This window comes from Pezoporus flaviventris, unplaced genomic scaffold (genome assembly GCF_033815535.1).
Source record: "Pezoporus flaviventris isolate CSIRO_AGI_PZ_B2104156 unplaced genomic scaffold, CSIRO_AGI_Pfla_v1 ptg000083l, whole genome shotgun sequence".
Taxonomy (NCBI): Eukaryota; Metazoa; Chordata; class Aves; order Psittaciformes; family Psittacidae; genus Pezoporus; species Pezoporus flaviventris.
The window spans coordinates 3,001,251-3,022,136 of NW_026892631.1; the positions used below are offsets into that span (position 1 = coordinate 3,001,251).

At 44.7% G+C, this 20,886-nt stretch overlaps 1 long non-coding RNA gene across 1 annotated transcript in view; it reads right to left on the reverse strand.

The window, feature by feature from the left end:
* LOC133280464 (uncharacterized) overlaps positions 1 to 20,886 on the reverse strand; it is a 157,613-nt gene that overhangs the window by 135,949 nt on the left and 778 nt on the right. The window contains exon 2 of the long non-coding RNA XR_009747179.1: positions 3,444 to 3,537. This is a non-coding gene — a long non-coding RNA (uncharacterized LOC133280464). The remainder of the gene's footprint in view (positions 1 to 3,443; positions 3,538 to 20,886) is intronic.

Consider the following 20,886-nt stretch of genomic DNA (forward strand, 5'->3'; position numbering starts at 1 on the left):
GTGACCTACTGTGATCAGTATATTTAAAGCATGCAACTAGGGGAATATCAAGAAGCCAAACAACCTCTCATTTGGCTCTGTTGCAACTACTGCTGTGCTCCATTATGGTACCCACATGCTTAGAAAGCAGCTGAAAAACTGTAAAGGGATCAGTGAATAATGAAAACAGTTAATGGATGAGGGGTGTACACAGTTCAGCCTATTTAATTTAGGAAAGAGAACATTACAAATGTTTTCATCACAGTTTAATCAACAACTCGCACAACTGCCATAACTAATGGCTCTTACATCCAGCAACCAAAAATATAGCTGGAATCAAGTGACAAAAGATGCAGCTAGGCAAATTCATCCTAGAAATAGAACACACAGCAAAAGTGGAATAACTGATCATTTGGATTCTGTATCCCATAGTTTGTGATGGATATTCCCTCATCAAAAATCTTAAATTAAGAAGAAAAAAAACCAAAAAGAGGTCATCTGAAAGCTATGCTCCAAATCGGCTCTACAGTGGACTTTGTGTTATAGTTACCTCTGGGGAATTGTCTTGACCTTTGCAAGACAAGAGCTAATCACTTACATCCATATATATGCTCCAAGCAATTCTGCTTGTAACCCAAAAGTTAAAAATTGAAATCAATATAATGCCCTCAAAGTTATCCTTTTAACCCATTTCTGAGGCTACTGTGCTACCCCATGGCCTCACAGTAGCTCCATATGGATATACCTTTGCACATCTGCTATGCTAATTGCTGAAAGAGTCGTTTCTTGGAAGCAGCAAACATCCACATTAGGATTCAATACATGGCTCAACTCCTCCTCAGCAATGATATCTGAAAAGGCCAGGGCAAAAAGGAAAAGGTGAACTGACACATATCATAAAATGCCCTTTCTCCCAGTCTCCAATGTTTTGAGATCAAGTGGGGCAGGTTTCTGAAAGCATGATGTGCTGCTCCCTCTGAAGACAAGGGGCAGCTGTGGGGTCCTTGGGAAACTTTAGCCTGTGGCCAGCAGTTGTACTGTGCCGTGACTAGAGTTGGTCCCAGCACCCTCTGAGCTGTCCTGTCCTGCTTCCCCACACCTCCATGCCCTGATGCTGGGTGCTTGTGGTAGCTTTCCTATCCATTTCCCCTGCTCTTACAGGTTTTAACTGCCAAAACAGCCACTCCCCACCTCCCCATTGCTCCCCATAAGGGTATAATAGAACATCTAAGCTGATAGACACATTTTGAACCCTAAAACCCTCCCATTTTGCTCTGGTGCTGACAGACAAAGCGTGAAGGAAGAGACATTCCACTTTGATTGTGGATTTTCCCAGGAAAAAGATTTTTAATCACAATCTTTAAGAACTAGGTATCACAGGACCAGCAAGCTGTGCACCTGAAAGCCAGGCTCTGTATTAACCTGCTTGTTGTAGCCTGGCCACACTTAGTCTGTTTAATCCAGCAGAAATGGTAACATCAGGGAAATTAAGACAATAAAACTTCCTTCTTTCTGTTCCTGAGGTAGGCTGGCTTTGCTGTGCCAGTCTATCAAACTCAGGTCCTGCTCCCTCAACAAATCTCTAAGATAGGATATCTTCTTTTCTTTGGTACCTGAAAGAGAGACCTAAAGCTCACCTGAGACATAAAACACACTCAGGGCATTTCTGAGAGTTAAAGGCAAGCCCAGGGTTGCTGGGATTGATGCTCTGCCTCCTCCTCGGCTCCGATGAGCCAAACACTTGGCTCTCCAGCCAGCTGAACTCATCCTGTTGTACAATGCTAAGATCTTTCCCCAGGGTGAACAGCAGAGGAAGAACTGCTGCCTGCTGGGGGGAATTGGGGCTCCCTAAACTCAAGCTGGGATAAAGGAACTGAGGGAAAACTCCAGGAGCCTCCTGCCAGCTGCATCACTCACTCATAGCATTTCCACAAATAAGCCATTAACACTTTGTGTCTCGCTTTAGTCATCTCTGAAATACAAGTAGAAGGTACTGTAAGGCAAAATGAAAAGCATACATCAAAATGCCTAAGGTTCTCTGACATTCAAGTTAACTAAGCACAATACACTCCCAGTTTGCCCCTGTCTACACAATGCTATGCCCAACTCAAGGACTCTCAGAGAGAAGTTACTGCAGAACTCTTTTACCACTGACTGCCTCGGTGACTGCAGTGTCAGTAAGTCAAAGTTAAGCATGAAATATTCAAGCAAATATCTTGGAGACAACAGCCTCTTTAAAACATCAACAGCAAAGCAGGTCATGATAAAAAACACGGGAACCCTTCATTTAAAGGGTTGTTCTATAGCAAAAAGTCAGAGATAAGTGGCCTGGCAGAGAGGTGGGAGGGAAGATCATGCCATTCTCTGAAAGATAAGCATGAGATGAAGTAAAAAGCTCTGGGACTGCCCATAAGACTACAGCCTTACTTCTGAAGGAACTGAGGCTTGCAAATGTCTTTATTAATGTCTCTGATCTATCATATTCCTCAGTGCAACGATGAAAAGAGCAATTTGATTTTGAAGCTTGAGAAAATAGTGTAGATGTTCATCAAACCTTATCCATAATTGCTGCTGTCTTTAACTGTGGTTATTCTAATGAATGGTGAATAAACTACCTTGCAGTAGGAAAAGAGCACATTTCAGGTGGACTGACCCTGAGAAAGGTACTTTGAAATTAGGGTAATTCAGCAATCCCAGCCAGGCAATGCCTGGATTCAGGTTAGAGTCAAGAACCAGAATACACACCAAAAGAAAATGAGTAAGTGACCATCTCTCCTTCAAAAGTTCCACAAGGGAATTGCCAAGACAATGTTCGAGCTGTCATTCCACTGTTAAGGATTTGTCCATGGCAAATTTGTCCACATCTCTTTGTCCATGGCAGCCTCATGTCCCAGCCACAGTTTGCAGCTTTTGGTCTGATTCTCTGCTGACCCCAGCATTTGTCTTTGAGTTGCTACAAAAAATAGGACAATAAAGCTCCTGTATAACTGCAATCAGTTAAATAATAAATAAAATTGTCAGTATTACTACTTGCCTCTAAAGGGATAGTTGGAGATCTTAAACATCAAGGCTTGGCTGGCAGGAAAAACAATCTAGTGAGGAAGACTCTAACTGCTTTATTTCTATGTGTTGAAGGGAGAGCAGTGTCTTTGGAGGCAGTCTAAGAAGTGTTCACTAATACATGTATGCCTCACTGCGATTGTAGGTCATGTATGGACAGTCTGAATGTCAAGGGTAAAGGTTTCATGTTTACACCTACCCTACTGCATAAAAAGCTCCTTGAACAGTGTAAACACATGGGAAGGGACAGCTGATCTTTTCTTGGCCTATCAATTCAAGATCTTACATCATGGGTTGTTTTTTTCCTTGGTAAATACATATACCTATGTATTTTATGTGCCCAAGCATGCTGTTTCTTCTTAGCATATTGAATGACTGCCATTCAATCACTGGGAGTGATTTACCATGACAGACCAGGCAGACAGCTCTGTAGCCTGAAGAGAAAGACTCTCATCTGAAGCTTGGGATTCCAGTTCTCATCTTACAGTGATGCTTCTGCTGTGATTTGGGAAATGAGGAAGAGCTCTATTATTTTCTAATAGACTTTGAAGCCCAACATAACAAAAGATGACTATGAGCAGAACTTTTCTCCGAGTGTTTGTGGAGGCCCTCTCCCTGTTCTTGCTGCAGAACCAGAACAGCCACTGCCATATTTGATATCCATTAAATATCCTCTGATAGTTCAAGTGAATTAAGTGCCAGTTTGGGCAAAAGGCAAATACAGCAGTCAGAAGAAAGGAAAAAAAAAAATGAAGCATGCATCTTTATATAAAGCTTCATTTAACATCCTTTGAAATCAATGTAAACCCTTGCATTGACGTCAGTGAGCTTTCAATCAGACTCATACCACTGTAAATGCAAATTCAAGCTTTCCAGTAGTAGAACTCGTGTAATAAAACACATTTTTGATGTATTGAACAGCGCAATCAGACTTCCCTTTGATCATCCACAGCAATCATCTTCTGTGGGTTTTAAAGTGTGTTACAAAGGGAGGCGAGCATCATCAGCCTCAATTTACAAGCGACAAAGAAGAGGCAGAAGGAGACGAAATGATTAGCAAAGGCTGCCTAATACAATCAGGTGAGATTATAGCACATGCTTCCCAACACCAAACCGGGCTCTTATCTAATAAGTCAAACTGATAGAGGACGTAGTTTGTTACCAAGATATCAAAACAATCCTTCCTCTTTATCTTCCTAGGCAGAGCTTTCAGGAAGCATGAGCTCAAAAAGCTTCAGGCACAAATCCCAGTCAATTTGGAGATTAAAAAAAAACCCAGCCAACCAAGAGAAAAAAAACACCCCCAAAAGTCATAAACAATAATGAAATGGTTCAAAGTCCCTATAAAAACCTCATGTGACCTCTGCATGATTCAAAATCAGACCCAGGTCCACAGTGGAATTTCACATATGAGGCTTGCATTTAACTCAGCGAATATTCATGGGAGCTATTATATGTGTATCCCCTGGTTCTTTTCTCCTCCTAATAAGATGATGTCTTCCAGGACATACCACTATGTCCTTTCTTGCTGAATGGGTCATCTCCATGCCTCATCATAGGTTCTCCCAAGAGGAGCTGGGCCTCCCATTCCAGTCACCTGGCACTGTAGGGCAGCTGCAGCTCCAACTCCCATGCAGAGGTTAACCAGAAGTCAGAGAAGGCAACAGCTATGTGCATATTAGAGCCCTGCCCGGCTGGAGTGTCTCCCCCTCCCAGTTGCTCCTCTGTGGGCTTGCCTTCATGGTGCTCCTACCTTTTGGGCACCTAAAACCTGCCATTGGGCTAGTCAGTGATGGCACTGTGCAGCACCCCAGGGCCCTGCATGCCCTCAGAGATGGAGGGGGGGAAGAAACAAAAAAGAAACGTGAAAATTCAGTTTCGTAGTTGAAATTTTTCACATCGCTGTGGTCAGGTATAACCCCATCTGCTGACCTTCCAGTGCACAGGTGTAAAAGGAAGAAAGTCTGACCAACTCGTGTTGGGTCAAAGCAATCACAGAATTATTCAGTCTTCAATCAAAAATAAATCAGCTTCATTCAGACAAAGCACCTGTCTAACGTCTTGCACAATTTCCCCTGCTCAAAAGCTGTCTTGCACCACTGACAGTGATTTCCAAGTAGTTTGTTTTCCCTAAATTTCAATGGACAGCATGAAGACAGCAACATCAGATTGCTTGCCAGAAACTCTCATCATTCAAGCAAGGAAAAGCCTGATTAATTAATCAGTCTTTAAGCACAGAGGAGGAAAGGCAAGTGGAGATACAGAGCCACTCCAAAGGAGACTCTGTAAGGAGATGCTATTTTGGATATAAAAGATAGGCTCGCAGCACAGTGTTCAAAGTCAGAACGGCTTAAAAACTGTCTTCTATTCCTGTTAGTAGAGCAGTCACAGTTAGGAGCCTGCTGCTCCCTGTGCATCAGCAGCAAGCCTATTTCTGTAAGGTGCCAAGTGTTGATACATACAGAATCACAGTGTTAATACATAAAGAATCACAGCGTGCAGCCTGAAAACAGGCAGACAATACCGGCGAGCTGGGGACACAAACACACACATGCTTCATCCCCTCTCCAAGAAGAGTGGGAAACACCATGCACTCCACTACCCGAACCATGCATTCAGAGGTGCCTCCACAAGTCAGATCTGAAGCTGCCAGATAAATGTCCTCTTGAATGCACCTGTGCACATCAATGTGACATCCTGTGGCAGGTTCAATTAGTCTCAAGCACTCGCTCTTACCTATGCATCCCCCATGTAGTACCACAACTTGTGTCCTTCCCCCCTTTCCCACCCCAGGAGAACAGCAGTGCACATCACATCACCTTGTAATATTTCACACATACATCCAGAAACAGTAGTGCATTTTTCTCTGTCATAGGACATACAACACAGAGGCAAGCTGCTGTTCCAGACCCCTCTGCTGTTATGTTTAATCTCAAAATCCGGTCCCTCATCTTACATATTTCCCATTCATCCAAAGGGCCACAAGCAATAGCTTTCCTCTGTGTCAGAGGAAAAACCTTCCTTTAGGTTTTTGAGATGTGCCTTGCCCCAGAGGAGGTCTCAGGTGGCTTGGAGACCTGGCTGAAATACATGAGGATCCTTTATGCAGATGGAATTTAAGATAGCACAGCATGGTTGACTAGGTCTTTCCTAACGAGGTTACCATCTTAAACTACTGTAGAGGCTGTTGAGATGTAGCTGGTGAGCTAACAAAGTCTGGGGAGCAGGGCTGTGTCCCTTCCTCTCTGGGTGGTGGTGACAGGGCCTGTTCACACCTCACAGATGGACAGTTTTTCCATTAAATATAAAAGGCACCTGTATTTATTTGCAGCAGCACTTTCATAAGAGCTGCCTGCAGCAATAGTAGGACTGTGTCTCCACTGAATTTACCAACCATACACAACATTCTTCTCCTGGGACTCTTTAAGGGGGCTAGGGACAGACAGGGCTGGGACCCCAGTTCTTGATGGCTAGGTGGGAAAAGGAGCTTTTCCTACTTGAAAGGCTCAAGAATTGCTGCCATTATGTGTGTGATTTAAGGCTAGGAAAAACTGCATCCCCTCAGTAAATGTACTTGGACTAGATTCTATGTATATAAACACAGAAAACCCTTACTCATTCTTATGTCACTAATCCACATACCTCATAATTTGCACAGGGTGGGGGAGGAGAGGAAAATCAGCACACTGCTGCTTGCCAGCCAAAACATAACGCTGATTTCTCACTGCTCAGATTTCATTAACTTTCTAGAAGACAACAGCAGAATATGTACTAATACACACAAAGCCACACACAGACCCCCGCAGGTATTTATTGCCTTTGCTCTTCTATACCTACTATATATAATTAGATGTCTAGGCAGAGGCACAGCACTTTTTGGCATGCTACATTTTAATGGCAGGTGTGAAATGAAAGTATGCCAGTAGCTGTTATTTGGGGGCACCATCCCTCTAATTCCTGTACAGTTGAAGCCCAAACATTTTACAGATCAGCATGTAATCTCCTAATGTATTTTCAGGGCAAGTCAATCTTTCTCTGCATCCTTGTGCCTTCTCCGCTCTTGGAAAGACAGCATAGTCATTACCTCCTTCCTCTGCTTTTCCATCCTTCCCTCTACCCACAAACACTCCAGAGGCATTGAGTAATTCTGTCACTGCTTCATCACAGCTGCCTCCTTATCCCCTGTGACAGTGCACCTTTAAATGAGGGCAAATAATGAAAGAGCATCTTTGAGGAGGTGAAGGAGCCTGAATGCAGAGCATAGTGTCCCTTGACCAGTAGGAATACATACACACCGAGCCCCGTATGTCCCAACGCACGTCAGATCAACTGAGCCAGACTCAGGGACTTGGTAAGCTTCCACTTCATGAAGCAATGGATGTGCTTTAATCACCCTTTGGCAGTACCCAAAAGAGCATCCGCATAAGCAGAAAAAGAGAATTAATTAGTTACTAAACCTTTCCCAGGAACCACATTACCCTCAGACTTAATGATCTCATCTTCTGGTTGCTGGCTTTGGGGTTCTTAACAACCTCCGATTCTCCTGGTCTTCTCTCCCTGGGAACGCTGCCTTTTGTCATACACAGGCACATAATTGTTAAGGCCAAATGGTAACATCCACTCTGCTCAAAGTTATTGCTCCACAAGTACACCATCAAGTTAAGAAGAGTCCCAGTACCTCCAAATCTGCCTCATTCCTCCTTAATTGGGCTCTACAAGACTTTACCACTGCAGACAGCATGAAAGAACTGAACAAACACATCCACTGAACAAGCCACACCAGAATCATTTACCAAACTGTTTCTGTGTGTTCTTTCACCTGGAAATTTTGCTGCCAAGTACCTTGTGGAAAGGAAAAGAAGATGTCCTGACCTAACTGCCCCAGCAAGTTGTGTCTAGTAGGAGAGTCTCCCTGCCTCTTCAGCAAGGAGCATCCAACCACCCAAATTTGGCTCTAGCGATCTCCCTCAACCAGCATCGATCTCACCCTACCCAGCAGTGGGAAATGGCCCATACCATCAGTCCTGATAGGTCCTCTTCACAGCAGCACTTCCACACAATGTGGACATCACCATACTCATGCCAAGGAGCCAGAGGCAACCACAGCATTTCAGTTAGTAACCACACTGCTCTGCTGCCAAGAACAGAAAGATCTCCTCCCTGCAAGGAAAGGGGAAGAGGAACACGATGATTCCTCACTCTGTGGTCATGCTCTGTTGTAACCCTCCAGGAAAACACAGTATAAGCTCAGGGGAGCTTCAGCCTGCATGTTTACCTGTTTAGTCTCTGCAAAGCTGGGGAAAATGTGGATTCGGGATGAAAGCTTGCAGGCACATGACCAGTGCTCACAGCTCTGCCTAGCCACAGCCACAACCTCATCTTCTGGAAGAGAATCATAGAGTGGTTTGGATTGGAAGGGACCTTCAAAGCTCATCCAGTCCAACCAGCCTGCAATAAGCAGGGACATTTCAACTAGGTCAGGTTGCCCAGAACCACATCCAGCCTGGCCTTGAATGTCTCCGAGAGTCATTCTGGAGACCATCCTGGGAAAACAGCTCATTGTTTCCTGTAAATAAGCCACTGGTGTCTAATCAAAGCCCAAACGCTTGTGAATTGCCCACATCTTTCTGTCAGGTAGCTCTAAGACAGCTGTTTCATTACAGCTGCTGCTTCAGCCACCTCTATCAGAGCACGTATGGAAACTATCACCAAGTTTCATGGGTTTCAGCCATTCTACAAGTCACACTCTCCTGCAATTACTGCCATTTTATGACTTTTAATTGCGATGTTTTGATCCTATTACATCTAATTAAATATGATTTTATGATGAGTCTGTACTTTGCACTAGTCGCTGGCTGCTTTTTATTTGACATCCAGTATTTAACGCATTTTAGTTCCCATTTAATTTCTGCTTTACTCCAAGTTCATGCCACATTTATAATGAAAGGCTGGATTCCCATATGCCCTTGGGACTCCCAGCCTGTAGGCTTGGGGAATGCAGCTGCCTGAGAACAGAGGCACATCTCGCCATCCTTGTGTCACTGAGGTTCAGGTCAGGAATGTCTGCAAGCCTGCCACAGGGACACAAGCACATGGCAACACAGACTTCAGTAACTCAGCACTGGCACTTCATACGTGCATAAAACAGTATCTCACTTCCCCTGAGCACCTCCCTTTATAAGGCAAAGCATCAGGAATGCCAGGATCTCTTGGGAACACATACTTCAGAATGAACTAGAACAGTTATCCCAGTATTTGGTGCATTTTCAGGCAAGGTGAATATGTCCCAGGCTCCAGACCATTTCCAAGTCACTTTCTAAGCACCGCATAAGAATTGTTATCAACCCATTATTTCCTCTGACGGAAATTCTCATTTCCAACTGCCTATTTCTACCCTTTCCCACCAGTTAGAAAATGCTACTTCTTGTGCAATCCCAGTCCTAACCTATGTCCTCTTAACCAAGTCCCCCCTTCACGATCAACCAGGGACAGATGAGGACAGAGGACCATGGTAAGCTTATTATTCAAAAAAGCTACATCTTTATTTAAATGTCTTAGATGTGCTTAGTTCAAGTTATTCACTCCAACTCTTTCTCACCCCTAATGTTATGCCACGCAGAAACACGATTCAGCCCTGGCTGCCAGCAATTACTATGGCACAGGTTTGCTTCAGGATTTATGAAACTATAGATTCTGGCAGCAGATTTGTTTGTTATTTTTATGGAACATTTATAGACTGCAAATGATGACTGAGGGTGAGAGTGCAAGAGTGGTACTGCTGAAGAACTTCCTCCAGGTTGGCAGTAGCACAATATTACTTTACAATAAACAAAAGGAAAGGTAGCTCAGTTTCCCTGCCCACGCACACAGCCCAAGAACAACACCACCTTTAAATCAAAACTCTGCAGGCTGATCCAACACTCATTAAACTGCTTACATTTATATATATACACATATAAAAAGCAGCATATTTTTAACGGAGGACTGTAGGTTCCAGCTTACAGTTGGATTTTACTAATGTTGAAATCCATTCGTAACTAACTGTGAGGGTGGTGAGGCACTGGCACAGGCTGCCCAAAGAAGTGGTGAATGCTCCATCCCTGGCAGTGCTCAACGCCAGGTTGGACAGAGCCTTGGGTGGCATGGTCTAGTGTGAAGCATCCCTGCCCGTGGCAGGAAGTTGGAACTGGATGATCTTAAGGTCCTTTCCAACCCAAACCATTTTATGATTCTATGAACTGACTCATTTCATATATGCCACAGATATCTCAGCTTTTGGAAACCTGGCTGGACTGGGTATGATAGGTGACCTAATATAGATGGACTTACCCCATCATCCTTCTGTTGAGCCACCCAAAGCTACAGAGTTAACAATCAAACTCAAAGCCAAATTACTTTCTCAAGTATAAACTTCAAGACCATGACATGCATTAAGAAGGGGGGGGGATAACAAGAACATGGTGCTTCAGAAACTGAGTTTGTCAGGTCAGAGTAGCTCAGAAGCAAGGAACAAGGTTTCTTTCTTTCAAACTTAGAAGTTAGGTTATTCACTGGGATTTCAAATCCCAGTGTTGCTATCAGGATTGCAATGCAGTAAGGATACAAAAACCTCGACACAATTAAGGCAAAAAATGTTGTAAAGTACATTAATAAAATAGCTGCATTAAATAATTATCCCCTTATTGGCATTCAAAAAGAAATGCTTTAAAGGATTACTGAACAAGCTTGAAATACAAATGGTCAATCAGCCATCTCGTATGTGGTTAGGATGACAGAAAGCAGCCTAACTAATTGTTTGTGGAGGGTTATTCAACCTCAGGGTCAGTCAAGGAGAAGATGATGAAGGGGCAAAGCTGAGCAAGAGCAAAACTAACAGCATGAACTACCAGTAGAGGGAAAAACATGCTATCAGTGGATTGAGGTTAGTTGGATTGGACCATGTTCACCACCATCCATGAAATCAGGGACTAAGTAACCAAGGGACAAAAAACTGGTGTTAAACATGACAAGGCTTAGATATCTGGGTTTATAAGTAGCCACTTCCAAATAGATGCACAGATTCTGGCTTGACCTCCCAAAATCAGTGAGTAATTTTACAAGCATGGGTACAGAGAGGCAGACTTGTTTCGTAATCACTCCAACGTTGCGGGTTTGATAACCAGACTGGAATCTGAACTTTCAACGTTTTTTTTTCTGGGTTAGAGTGGGGCTGCTAAGGAAGAAGAATGACCACCTTTTCTGGGAAATACTGCATTCTGTCTGGAACAGGGCAACCGAGAGGTCAAAACTTCATAAGGAGGGGAATCTACAGGGGAAAAAAGAAAGAAAAATGATCTTTTTCTTCCAAATTTCATCTCTAAATTTCCATTTACAGAACACAGCCAGAACCTGAGCAGAAGAGCAACAGGAGTTGTGCAGAAAGAGCATTAAAGCTTCCTTTAGCAAAGGAACAGGCAGAGTTCACTTTTGAGATCAGCAGTTTGAGAGGGTTCCACTTTGCTTCATCTTGGAAGCTTTGGGGACTTCAGCCCTCAGGCAGTAAAAAGTAAAATAAAATACAGGTTTACAAACTCATCCGTCACCTGGACTTTGATATAGGATGTGGAAGCACCAGGCTGTCTTTCTAGCTACATCACTTCCCACCACCGAGTCTCAGGGGGGTGAGAAACCATGTCTCTTGGACGGAGTCTTGGGTGACATGGTTTAGTGTGAGGCATCCCTGCCCATAGCAGGGGGTTGCAACTGGATGATCTTAAGGTCCTTTCCAACCCAAACCATTCTGTGGTTCTCCTGGGGAGCTGAGGATGCCCATGCTCCCTTCACTGGGTCACCAGCACATGAGGTGTCCCACATCTTCCATCTTCCTGGTTCCTGAACTCATGTTTGCTCAGCTATGCCATGCTGAATACTAGACAAGTGCTAACTGGGGTCTTCAAGAAACCACTCACGTCTTTCCTGAGGCTGCTGTTCAATGTTCACGTGCAGAAAATGCCACGGCACAAACATTGTGTGAGTCTTAATTTACTCAAACTGCTAATTGCAAGGGTGCTTTTGAGGAAATCAGATTGCTAATGCTGTGTTCACAGGTCTGTAAACACTTCGGTAATGGCTTTTGAAAAAATCTGTAAACTGCTATAAAGGAGATCCAAATTTCATCCACGTGAAACTGAAACTGTACAAACAAGACACAAAATTCTGAAATTTACATCTTAATAGGGAAATGTTGCTGGCAAATTATTTTAAATGATACCTTTTACCTCATCAGTGGAATTATATGTATGAAATGAAACAAATGTCCCTGGCAGCTATCCTGCAAACAACATGCAGATGCTTTCTAAAGGAATAAGAGGTAAATTACCAACTAAAGAATATATATCTGAGTTATCAAGATGTGAAAATCCCTTTTGGGCATACTTTGCTTGCTTCTAACTCGACCTTAGATAGCAGCTTCTCCACAGGACTGTTTTCATCATAATTATGAACCATTTTCCTCTTTTCAGAACATTTTTAGTTGATTTTCTTATATTGTATTGCAAGTCTTTGTACTAGCTTTTACTGCTTGTTTTCTTTTATCACAGAGAAACAAACTTCAGCATGCTTCTTGCTTGCTTTCACAATTTCCTTGGCTATATTAAACAAGCCTCGTTTAATGTAGCATTAATCATCCCTAATGAACACCTAAACCCTTTTGCTGCCTCTCTGCATGGGATAATTGTGCACAAAGGCATGGGGGGGTCATACAGCTGGAAAGATGACAGGAACGATTTCCCCCCAAGTTGAAATAATGCTCTGAATTACGAAGTCATGGGTTGCCTTTAGCCTGGTATTCAGGAGTACCTTGATTTCTTACTAGCATCTTGCAATATGAGGAATATGCTTTCGTCCAAGCTCAGAACAAGCACGACACTTGAGGCACAAAGCTGTTGGCATGGCCAAGCACTAGGAAAGATCTGAACAAGTCAACCATGAGCAATCAATTGGCTTTCAAGCATATGAACTTTGATACTCCCTACATCTTGAATTGCTCTTTGGCAAATCAAAGCACGACATTGACTTCAGTTGCATAATACTCTTTCACAAACATATTAATGTTCCTGCTCTCGTTAATAAGCATTCCTATCCCCTGAACACATGTAGCACCAAGTGCTCTTGGGTTGAATCCAGAGAAGTGCACCAGCATTTACTCCTTAGGCCACAGCTCCTCTTTGACAGCCTCCAACCTTACTACTTCCATCCAAGCTTCCTGTGAGGAGCCCTGAGAGGTAAACCATTCCTTCCATCATTTTACAGGCAAAAATGCTGAGGATGAGCATATAAATGCCTGCCTGCCCGGAAAGAGGACCAGAAACCAGGAAACCATCCTTGACATAGTTGTCATGGCATTGCTCCAGCCACAGCACCAACCTCAGCAGCATGGTTTGTTCTCGATGTTAGCTTAGACTCAACAGTTTCCAGGGGTCCCATCTGGGCTCCCTCATGTGGAGACCCAACACTGAATGGCCAGCCCAAACACATGCCCGAGTGCATAGCAAAGGAGGAGTTGCACTTCCCAAGGCTACAGATTAAAGCCCTAATAAGGCCGCCTTCTGCTTCTTTAAGCCCATTAAGTGAAGGCTTTTCCCAGTAAAGATAGCTGAGTGCTTCTAGTCTGAGTGTTCCAAAGGGGATCAGGCAAACAAACATTAGGAAGAGAGAAAAGAAAGAAGAGAAACACTGGCATAGAGTATGTTGTTGGAAACTGCCATGTAGAAGGAAAGCTCCACTTCCCTCTAAGTCCAGCAGGCTGAAGAGACTGAAGTAGTAGTTTGGGAAAGCTTTAAACTTTGGGGGTCCTCTGTAAGTCAATATTTTTTAAGATCTTTCATGAGTGTAAGAATACATCATTATTCTCTTTATAGAGAATTTCACCTTCACGGTAAGACTCAGCTCAGGGATACGCGTCTATTTGGTCACCCCTCTGCAGCCACACAGTCAATACATTGTCAACCCTCCAGGCAAGACACAGAAGTCTTGCAAGTTTTATCAGCCACTGATACAGACCTTCCTTTGTCAACCATAACCCCCATAAAGCCTGGATTAGCAGTAGCATGACCAGGAGTCGATGATGCAGAATGAACAGCCTAAAGACAGTACAAACAGGGTACAGGAGCATCTTTCTGTGGTCTCTCTCTCACGAGGGCCAGGCTGGACCCTTCTCCTACCTGGCTCCAACCATGAGTGAACACTTGGACTCATCTGGAAGAGCAGGAGACACATTAAAGGATGTCAGCACAATGACTGATACCATTAAAAGGTCTGTGTTACACTCATGATGCAGGTAGTGGAGGTGCTGTGCACCAGTGGTCCCACCAGTGACCCACACCGACCATGGGGAAGCACCTCCACAGCCTGAAGGTGCTTCAAAGTCTGTAAATCAAACAAAGCAAAGCTCCTCTCTCTGCTCACATTTACTACTTGGGACTATTATCCACCAGGAAATATTGACATTCCTTATTGGAAGAAATGCCATCATGTCAAAACCTGCCTGAACTGAGCCATTTATAAAAACAGTTCACTTACAGATGACCCAAAAGTTGTGACTAAAGTCAAAGCATTTCTTTACAACAACAATTTGATTTCACTTCAGATATGCATTCAGAAGATGAAGTCCTTGTTTGGGGTGAGCAGTTGAATGATTTCATGGCTAAAATGCTTAAAGTGACACACTCTGACCTTATCAAAAGGGTTTCTTTCCAGTTGTTTTCTAAACAAAAACCTTATTAGGATTATGCCTTCCCTGCAATGCCTTGATGTTAATTAATCGTTTTCCTAATGAAAACTAAATTATTTTCATTTTCCCAATACATAAAATCAAAACATCTCATTCTTAAATTCTCAAGTCCATTCAAGTTAAAAGAGAATTACCTAAGAATGCAACAGACACGGAGTAAATCAGCTTCAGATGAGCGCAAAAGGGTGCTTGACACCCACCCAGCATGGAAAATTTTAGCCTCAGATAGCTCAAGTTCAGTCAAGTTACAAGGAACTGAAACCTGAGCCTTCTCACAGTCAGTGCAAGGAAACCACAGTGAGACTAACAGAGCCAGCAGGGCAATGACAAAGTGCCCGGGTCCCCTCCATGAGGCAGCAGAATTTAACCTTCACGGTGAAAGGGCTGCAAGGGGTTTAAAGGTGGGTAAAGCTGCCAATGGGCTGGACGTCCAGCCTCATCTCCCAGCATTAGGACGCCATTGGACCCAACCAGCACCAGGATGCATCCCTGAGGAGATGAGGACTCCAGAAGGATCTCAAACCCTTGGGGGGGTCACACAATGCCTCTGTTGTCTTCTGCAGGTATCCTACATCAACCCAGCCCTTCCTGCCACCCAGAGTGGGGACTAAAGGGGACTTTAGACATGTAGAAACCCCCCATGTCACTGTTTGCTGCTCTCTGAGCCAGGGCAATAACACCTGAAGGAAAACTGTTGTTTTGCTCCAGCCCAGTTCCCAAGACCCATCTCTTTCCCTAGTCAGCAGCTCACCTCAAGAGGTCCAGCTACCCACTGCCAGAGGTGGTGTTCCTGATTCCTCACCACTCAGCAGAGACCCACCATCATCACTCAAACTGAGCCAAGGAGGGACGCACTCTTGCACTCAGTTCTCCCTGTGTGCCATCCTCTGCTTCTGAGCATCTGCCACATGTGGTCCTTTTCACCAACATGGTTATGCCTTTTCCACCATACAACAATCATTAAAAGCCTGATTTATTTTACCTTAAAGGTGAAAAAGGAAGGAAAGTGAAATACCATCTCCAGCTGAAGAAGAAAGGCAAGGCATCATTATTCTGTGGGTGTAACCCATGTGCTGGGAGTGCTACTGAAGGCATCTGGCAAACAGAAACACAGAACAGGAGAGGTTAAGGAAGCAAACATACCATAGTATATTTCCTTGGGATCTTTGGATGATGCAGAAATCCTTTTGCCCAGTTTCCCCATACATGACCCTTACACTCTGACAGATGGCACTAAGTCATGGCTCCTCTGCTTCCTCATGTACCATGTGCGGTCACCCTAGCGAAAGCAAGGCAAAGGTAGCAGGAGTTTATTTCCTTACTCCCCAGTGGTTTATCCAGCCATATCTCAGGAATTCAGCTGGGAAGGACATGAGGTCTGGTATAACCTGAATTGGATGGCTTGCAAGAAGCAGCTCTTTGTAAGGTGGTGAATGGGAAGGGGCTCTGCAGAAGCCTGCTTTGAACCAGGCTGCGACATTCCCACCAGGTCCACATCAGGGTATGCTCTAAGATGCTGCTGCCTGGCCATTCAGCCTTCAAAGCCAATTGGATACACACAGTTAAAATGAAAAGAATAGAGATGGAGAAAACATTCCTAGCTTTCAAAGTGTCCCAAACCCAAATCTCCTGCCTGCACAATACGTGGTGATCTGCATAGTTCATGGGTGCAGAAGACTAAATCCCTATTTAGCAGCCAAAACAGTAGTACCAACACATCTGCACTTGCCCTGTCTCTGTGATCCCTGTCTTTGCACAACTTTCCTCCATCCTCTAACACCAGGCAGGCAGCACTTTGCATCCCATGATGCAGTCGCTGCCCCAAGCAGGAATATCACCCCAGCTTTGGCTTTCTTGTCCACGCAAAGCCCCTTGTGCCCTGGGTCATCTCTGCCACCGAAAGGCAGCCCAGCCAAGTGGAAGTCCCTTCGGGGCTGTGCTGGAAGCTTGTCTTTTCCAAATACGTCGAAAACAGAAGGCCAGGGCTGGATGCAGGTTTGCTGAGATCAGGGCTATTCTGGTGCAGACAGGCTATGTGCTGCTGATAGGGAGGATTAATGAGCCAGGCTGCTCATCCGTTGCAACTAGAAACAACACTACAACTATTTTGGTGCCATTTCTCTTAATGGCAGAGAACTCAAAACAGTTTATCATCCCCTTCTGTATCTCCATGTAATCATGGCTTTGTTAAGGATAGGACAGTAAACTGCCATATGTATGCACTGCTCTTCATTTAGAACCACAGTACAGAGGACCATTCGCTAATGCTCATACAGCAGTGGAAAGGGTTTAGTGAATGACACTTAATGAGACTTCATTGTTTTCAGTGTATATAGGACACCTGGACACAATAAGGATCTGATCTGCTCCAGCTACAAGGAGAAGAGCACCTGAAGCAAATCATATTTATCACCAACTAGCTGAAGCTTTAAGAAATGGATGGCTCTGTGACATTGGTAAAGCAAGAGAAGTTCTAGCTCCTGGGCTCTGTTCCTCGCTCCAGTGCGCAAGCATGGACATCCCTCTCATCTGCCCCAGCTACAAAATGGGATGGATAACACCCATGTAAAGGATGAGGTCCTGCCTCCTGCTTCCACAGTGTCGTTTACAAGTATGGGTGATACACAGGGGCAGAGAGAACTCCCAAAGAAGCCCAATCCTGTCTTATAGCCAACATACTATGTTACATACAGCTCCTATAGAGCTGTAAACGTTTTCTCTCCCTACATTCGCTGACATAGGTTCCATATCTGTGATTGCGTACCAAATCCTCAATACGCAATAAAACAGCTGGAACACAGCTGGACTCCACACCATGACCTGCTGTTCAGTGGAGCCCTCAGCACTCCAGGATGAGAGCTGAAAACCAAGGAAGGTTTGGAGAAAGAGCACAAACTGTCCATATTCTCCTCATCAGCTGTTTGCATCCCCCTGGAAACAGATCCCTACAAACTGCTATTGATAGCTGTGAGAGTTTGGTCTCAGGAGCTGAAGTATCACAAGACAGAGCAAAGCAATGTGAGGCAGATGCACAGCACTGCATTGGACATGGATGCCTTGAGAAGAGCTTTCAGATGGATGCTAGCAGGGCAAAGCTTTGTCAGACCTTGTTCAGACCTCTGAAAACACAAACAGCTGCTGGCAAGCTCCTCAGCCAGCTGCCAATATCTCATGTTTTTCACACCAGCATCTTCTTCCATCACCCCAATGGATTTAACAAATGACAAACATGCTCTCACAGAAGCTGCTGCTTATGCCTCTGGCTACATGTTTTGTATCTATCTGTACACAATCAGGACCAGTAACAAATCCAGTGTCTCTCTACTCAGAGCCCACAAACCTCTGTCCATCCTTATAGCAACTTACTACTCTGCTCTACAATGTGATCTTCTTTAAATGCTCCACTGGCATCTGCCAGAAGTGCAACTTGATATGAAAAGCCCAAGTGCCAGACAGCTCCTTCATCTCTCCATGACAAATAAATCTTCATGATAAATCCAGGCTCTCCAGTGTCACCTCTTATATATAGACAATCAAAGGAGCTAAGGTACAGAAGTGTGAAGACAAGGCATATGAGTCAGATTACACTTAACCTCTGGTTTAGTGCTTTTATCTATCAGAACTAGTTTGTTCCATGTTTTAACTTTACTCCCTGATTCAGGTTAGGGTTTTTTAAGTGTTTATGCACTGCACTGAACTCTCCCCTCCCAGATACAGCAGTCCTTATCCCCTGGAATAAGATTTCAGGTTATTTTTCCTTGTCACTTAGATGAACCCAGACCTGAGGCAGGAGCTCACAGGCTCACTACTGACAAACTCACACTAGAGCTGAACAAACAGGCATCTCACGGTGGAAGATTTAAGCCAGACTGGATCCAGCCAAACTCAACATGAGCTCAGATAGCTTCTGAGGCAAGGGACCACATCTCTGCATACTCCAGGATACTGGCTCCATAAAGATACTAAGAACAGATCAGTCTCTGAACCAGCAGCAGCATTTCTGTCTGCACACTGGGCAAGTCCTGGTGAACCAGCCTCCCACCCTGGGCAGCACCAACAACACACCCAAGTGCTACCCACAGGTGAATGAAATACCCGCTTTGTCATCCCAGCAGCATCCCGTGTTTCTAGAACAAGGTGGTTGCAACCTTTCAGGCAGGAACTGCTGCAGGAGAAGGTATTGGGTCTGGCCTACCTAGGAGAGATGCTGCCTGGATAATACCTGAATCAAACCAGGAGCCCACCAGAGTCACTGAAAACATTCATCCCGCTGGAGTATGGCTTGAAAATGACTGGATTTAAATTGCTTGTCTCTAGTCTAAGGAAGTGCGGGGTTGGGAAAGATGCAGAAGACAGCTAAAGCAAGACAAGAAAGGAGCCTGCTCCTCCATCTGCTGCTCCACTGGGACAAGAGTCCAGTAGACTGGAAAGAGCAGAAGAAACACCTCAACAAAAGCAGCACCTGATTGAGCAGAGATTAACATTGCACCCAGCAGTGGGAGGATGCTGGGGGCTGGCAGTACCCAGGACCACTCCTGGGAACACCTCCCTTTGCTGCATGCTCAGGAGTAAAACCATGGCTCTATTTATCAGCTCCTGAAGCCAGGCTGTGCTGAAACCACTCAAAACCTCTGCACCACCAACCTCCCCTGTGCTACCTACAGAGGCAGCAGGCAAACACGCCACAGGAAAGCAGATACCTGCTAATGAGACAGCCATCAACCGCTTGTTATCTTTGATTACCCCCTTAATTCAGCCGAGAGACAGCATGCTTTATTTTTGTCCTCCCTCCTGAATCAGCATCTCCAGTTCCCAGAGGCTTCCCTGCTGCTGGGAGCCAGCTCCACCATGGGCTGAGGGGGACCTGAGGCCAAAACGTTCCCACAAGTGTGCTCAGCACTTTCCCACCCTCCCTGTGGCTCCTATCTCAGCCTCACTGGCTCCTGTGTGTGCTTTTGAACACATCTCCCTACAACAAGTCGGTGGCGGATCCTGTGACCATAAGGTAACAACACACATCCTACACTACTGCTTCATCTCGAAACACTCCTGGCCTATATGTGTCAAGCGGGTAGAGAAGGGACCTCTGATTCGTGCTTCCCTGAAGGATGTTAGCACATTTGTGAAAGGCGAAGTCATAGGAAACCTCAGAAAATCAACTGACTTGACAAAAAGGGGGATTTGGTTCAATCCCTGGTGCGACCCAGAAGGATAAAGCTTATGTGATACTGAGCACAGAAAGCTAAACCAACCTCTTGATCTGAAAGTCCAACCTTAAAATTGAGCTAGCCTGCAAGATCAATGAATTGACCAGTTTTAGCTTTAACAGATTTACAGCGAGCATTAGCACTCTCACACACTGACAGCTCACCATTTGGTTGAGGACCCAGTTTGTAAAGAGAAGGAAATTCCCAGCCAGAAGCAATACTTGCTCCGAACACCCTGATACTCTTTGCAAGCTGCATCTCGGGGACCTGCTCACAAGACCCAGGTCTTGATGGAAATGCTCTCAGAAACAAGCACTCAGGGTCTGCCCCAAGCTCCCAAAGGGAACAAGTGGAAAACAAAGTTATGAGGTAATCCATTCTCCAGGACTGTACCTATTGCAGCACACCTCACACACAGTGCTGACACTGAGCGGGGAAAAGCAGGTCCTGTCCATGCTGACACCCATGTGCGCACATCAAGGGCTATGGAATGATCTTCCCAGTGTGGGCTTTGATTTAACAGTGCCTCATCTTGGAGAGGCTGGGAATGCACTGCAGCCAGCAATAAGTGAAAGGGATCAGTGACCAAGCCTCAATTCTGACCTTGAAGTCAGAAATAACCTTTCTGGAGGTTTCTGTGGTGAAGCAACACCAATATCTGCTTAGCCCCTTCACAACTGTGGCACTCACCCTCCTTTCAGCCTTGCTTCCTCCTAGAAATGAGGACAAATCTGTTTTTCTTTCTCCCTGACTAGGAGCATGATGCTCAGACAGGGGTTTTCTACTGATACACAGCCACGTACTTGCAGCGCAGTTATCAGGTACCCAACAAGGAGGCATCCCCAACACACGTGTATACAAACAGGGCTC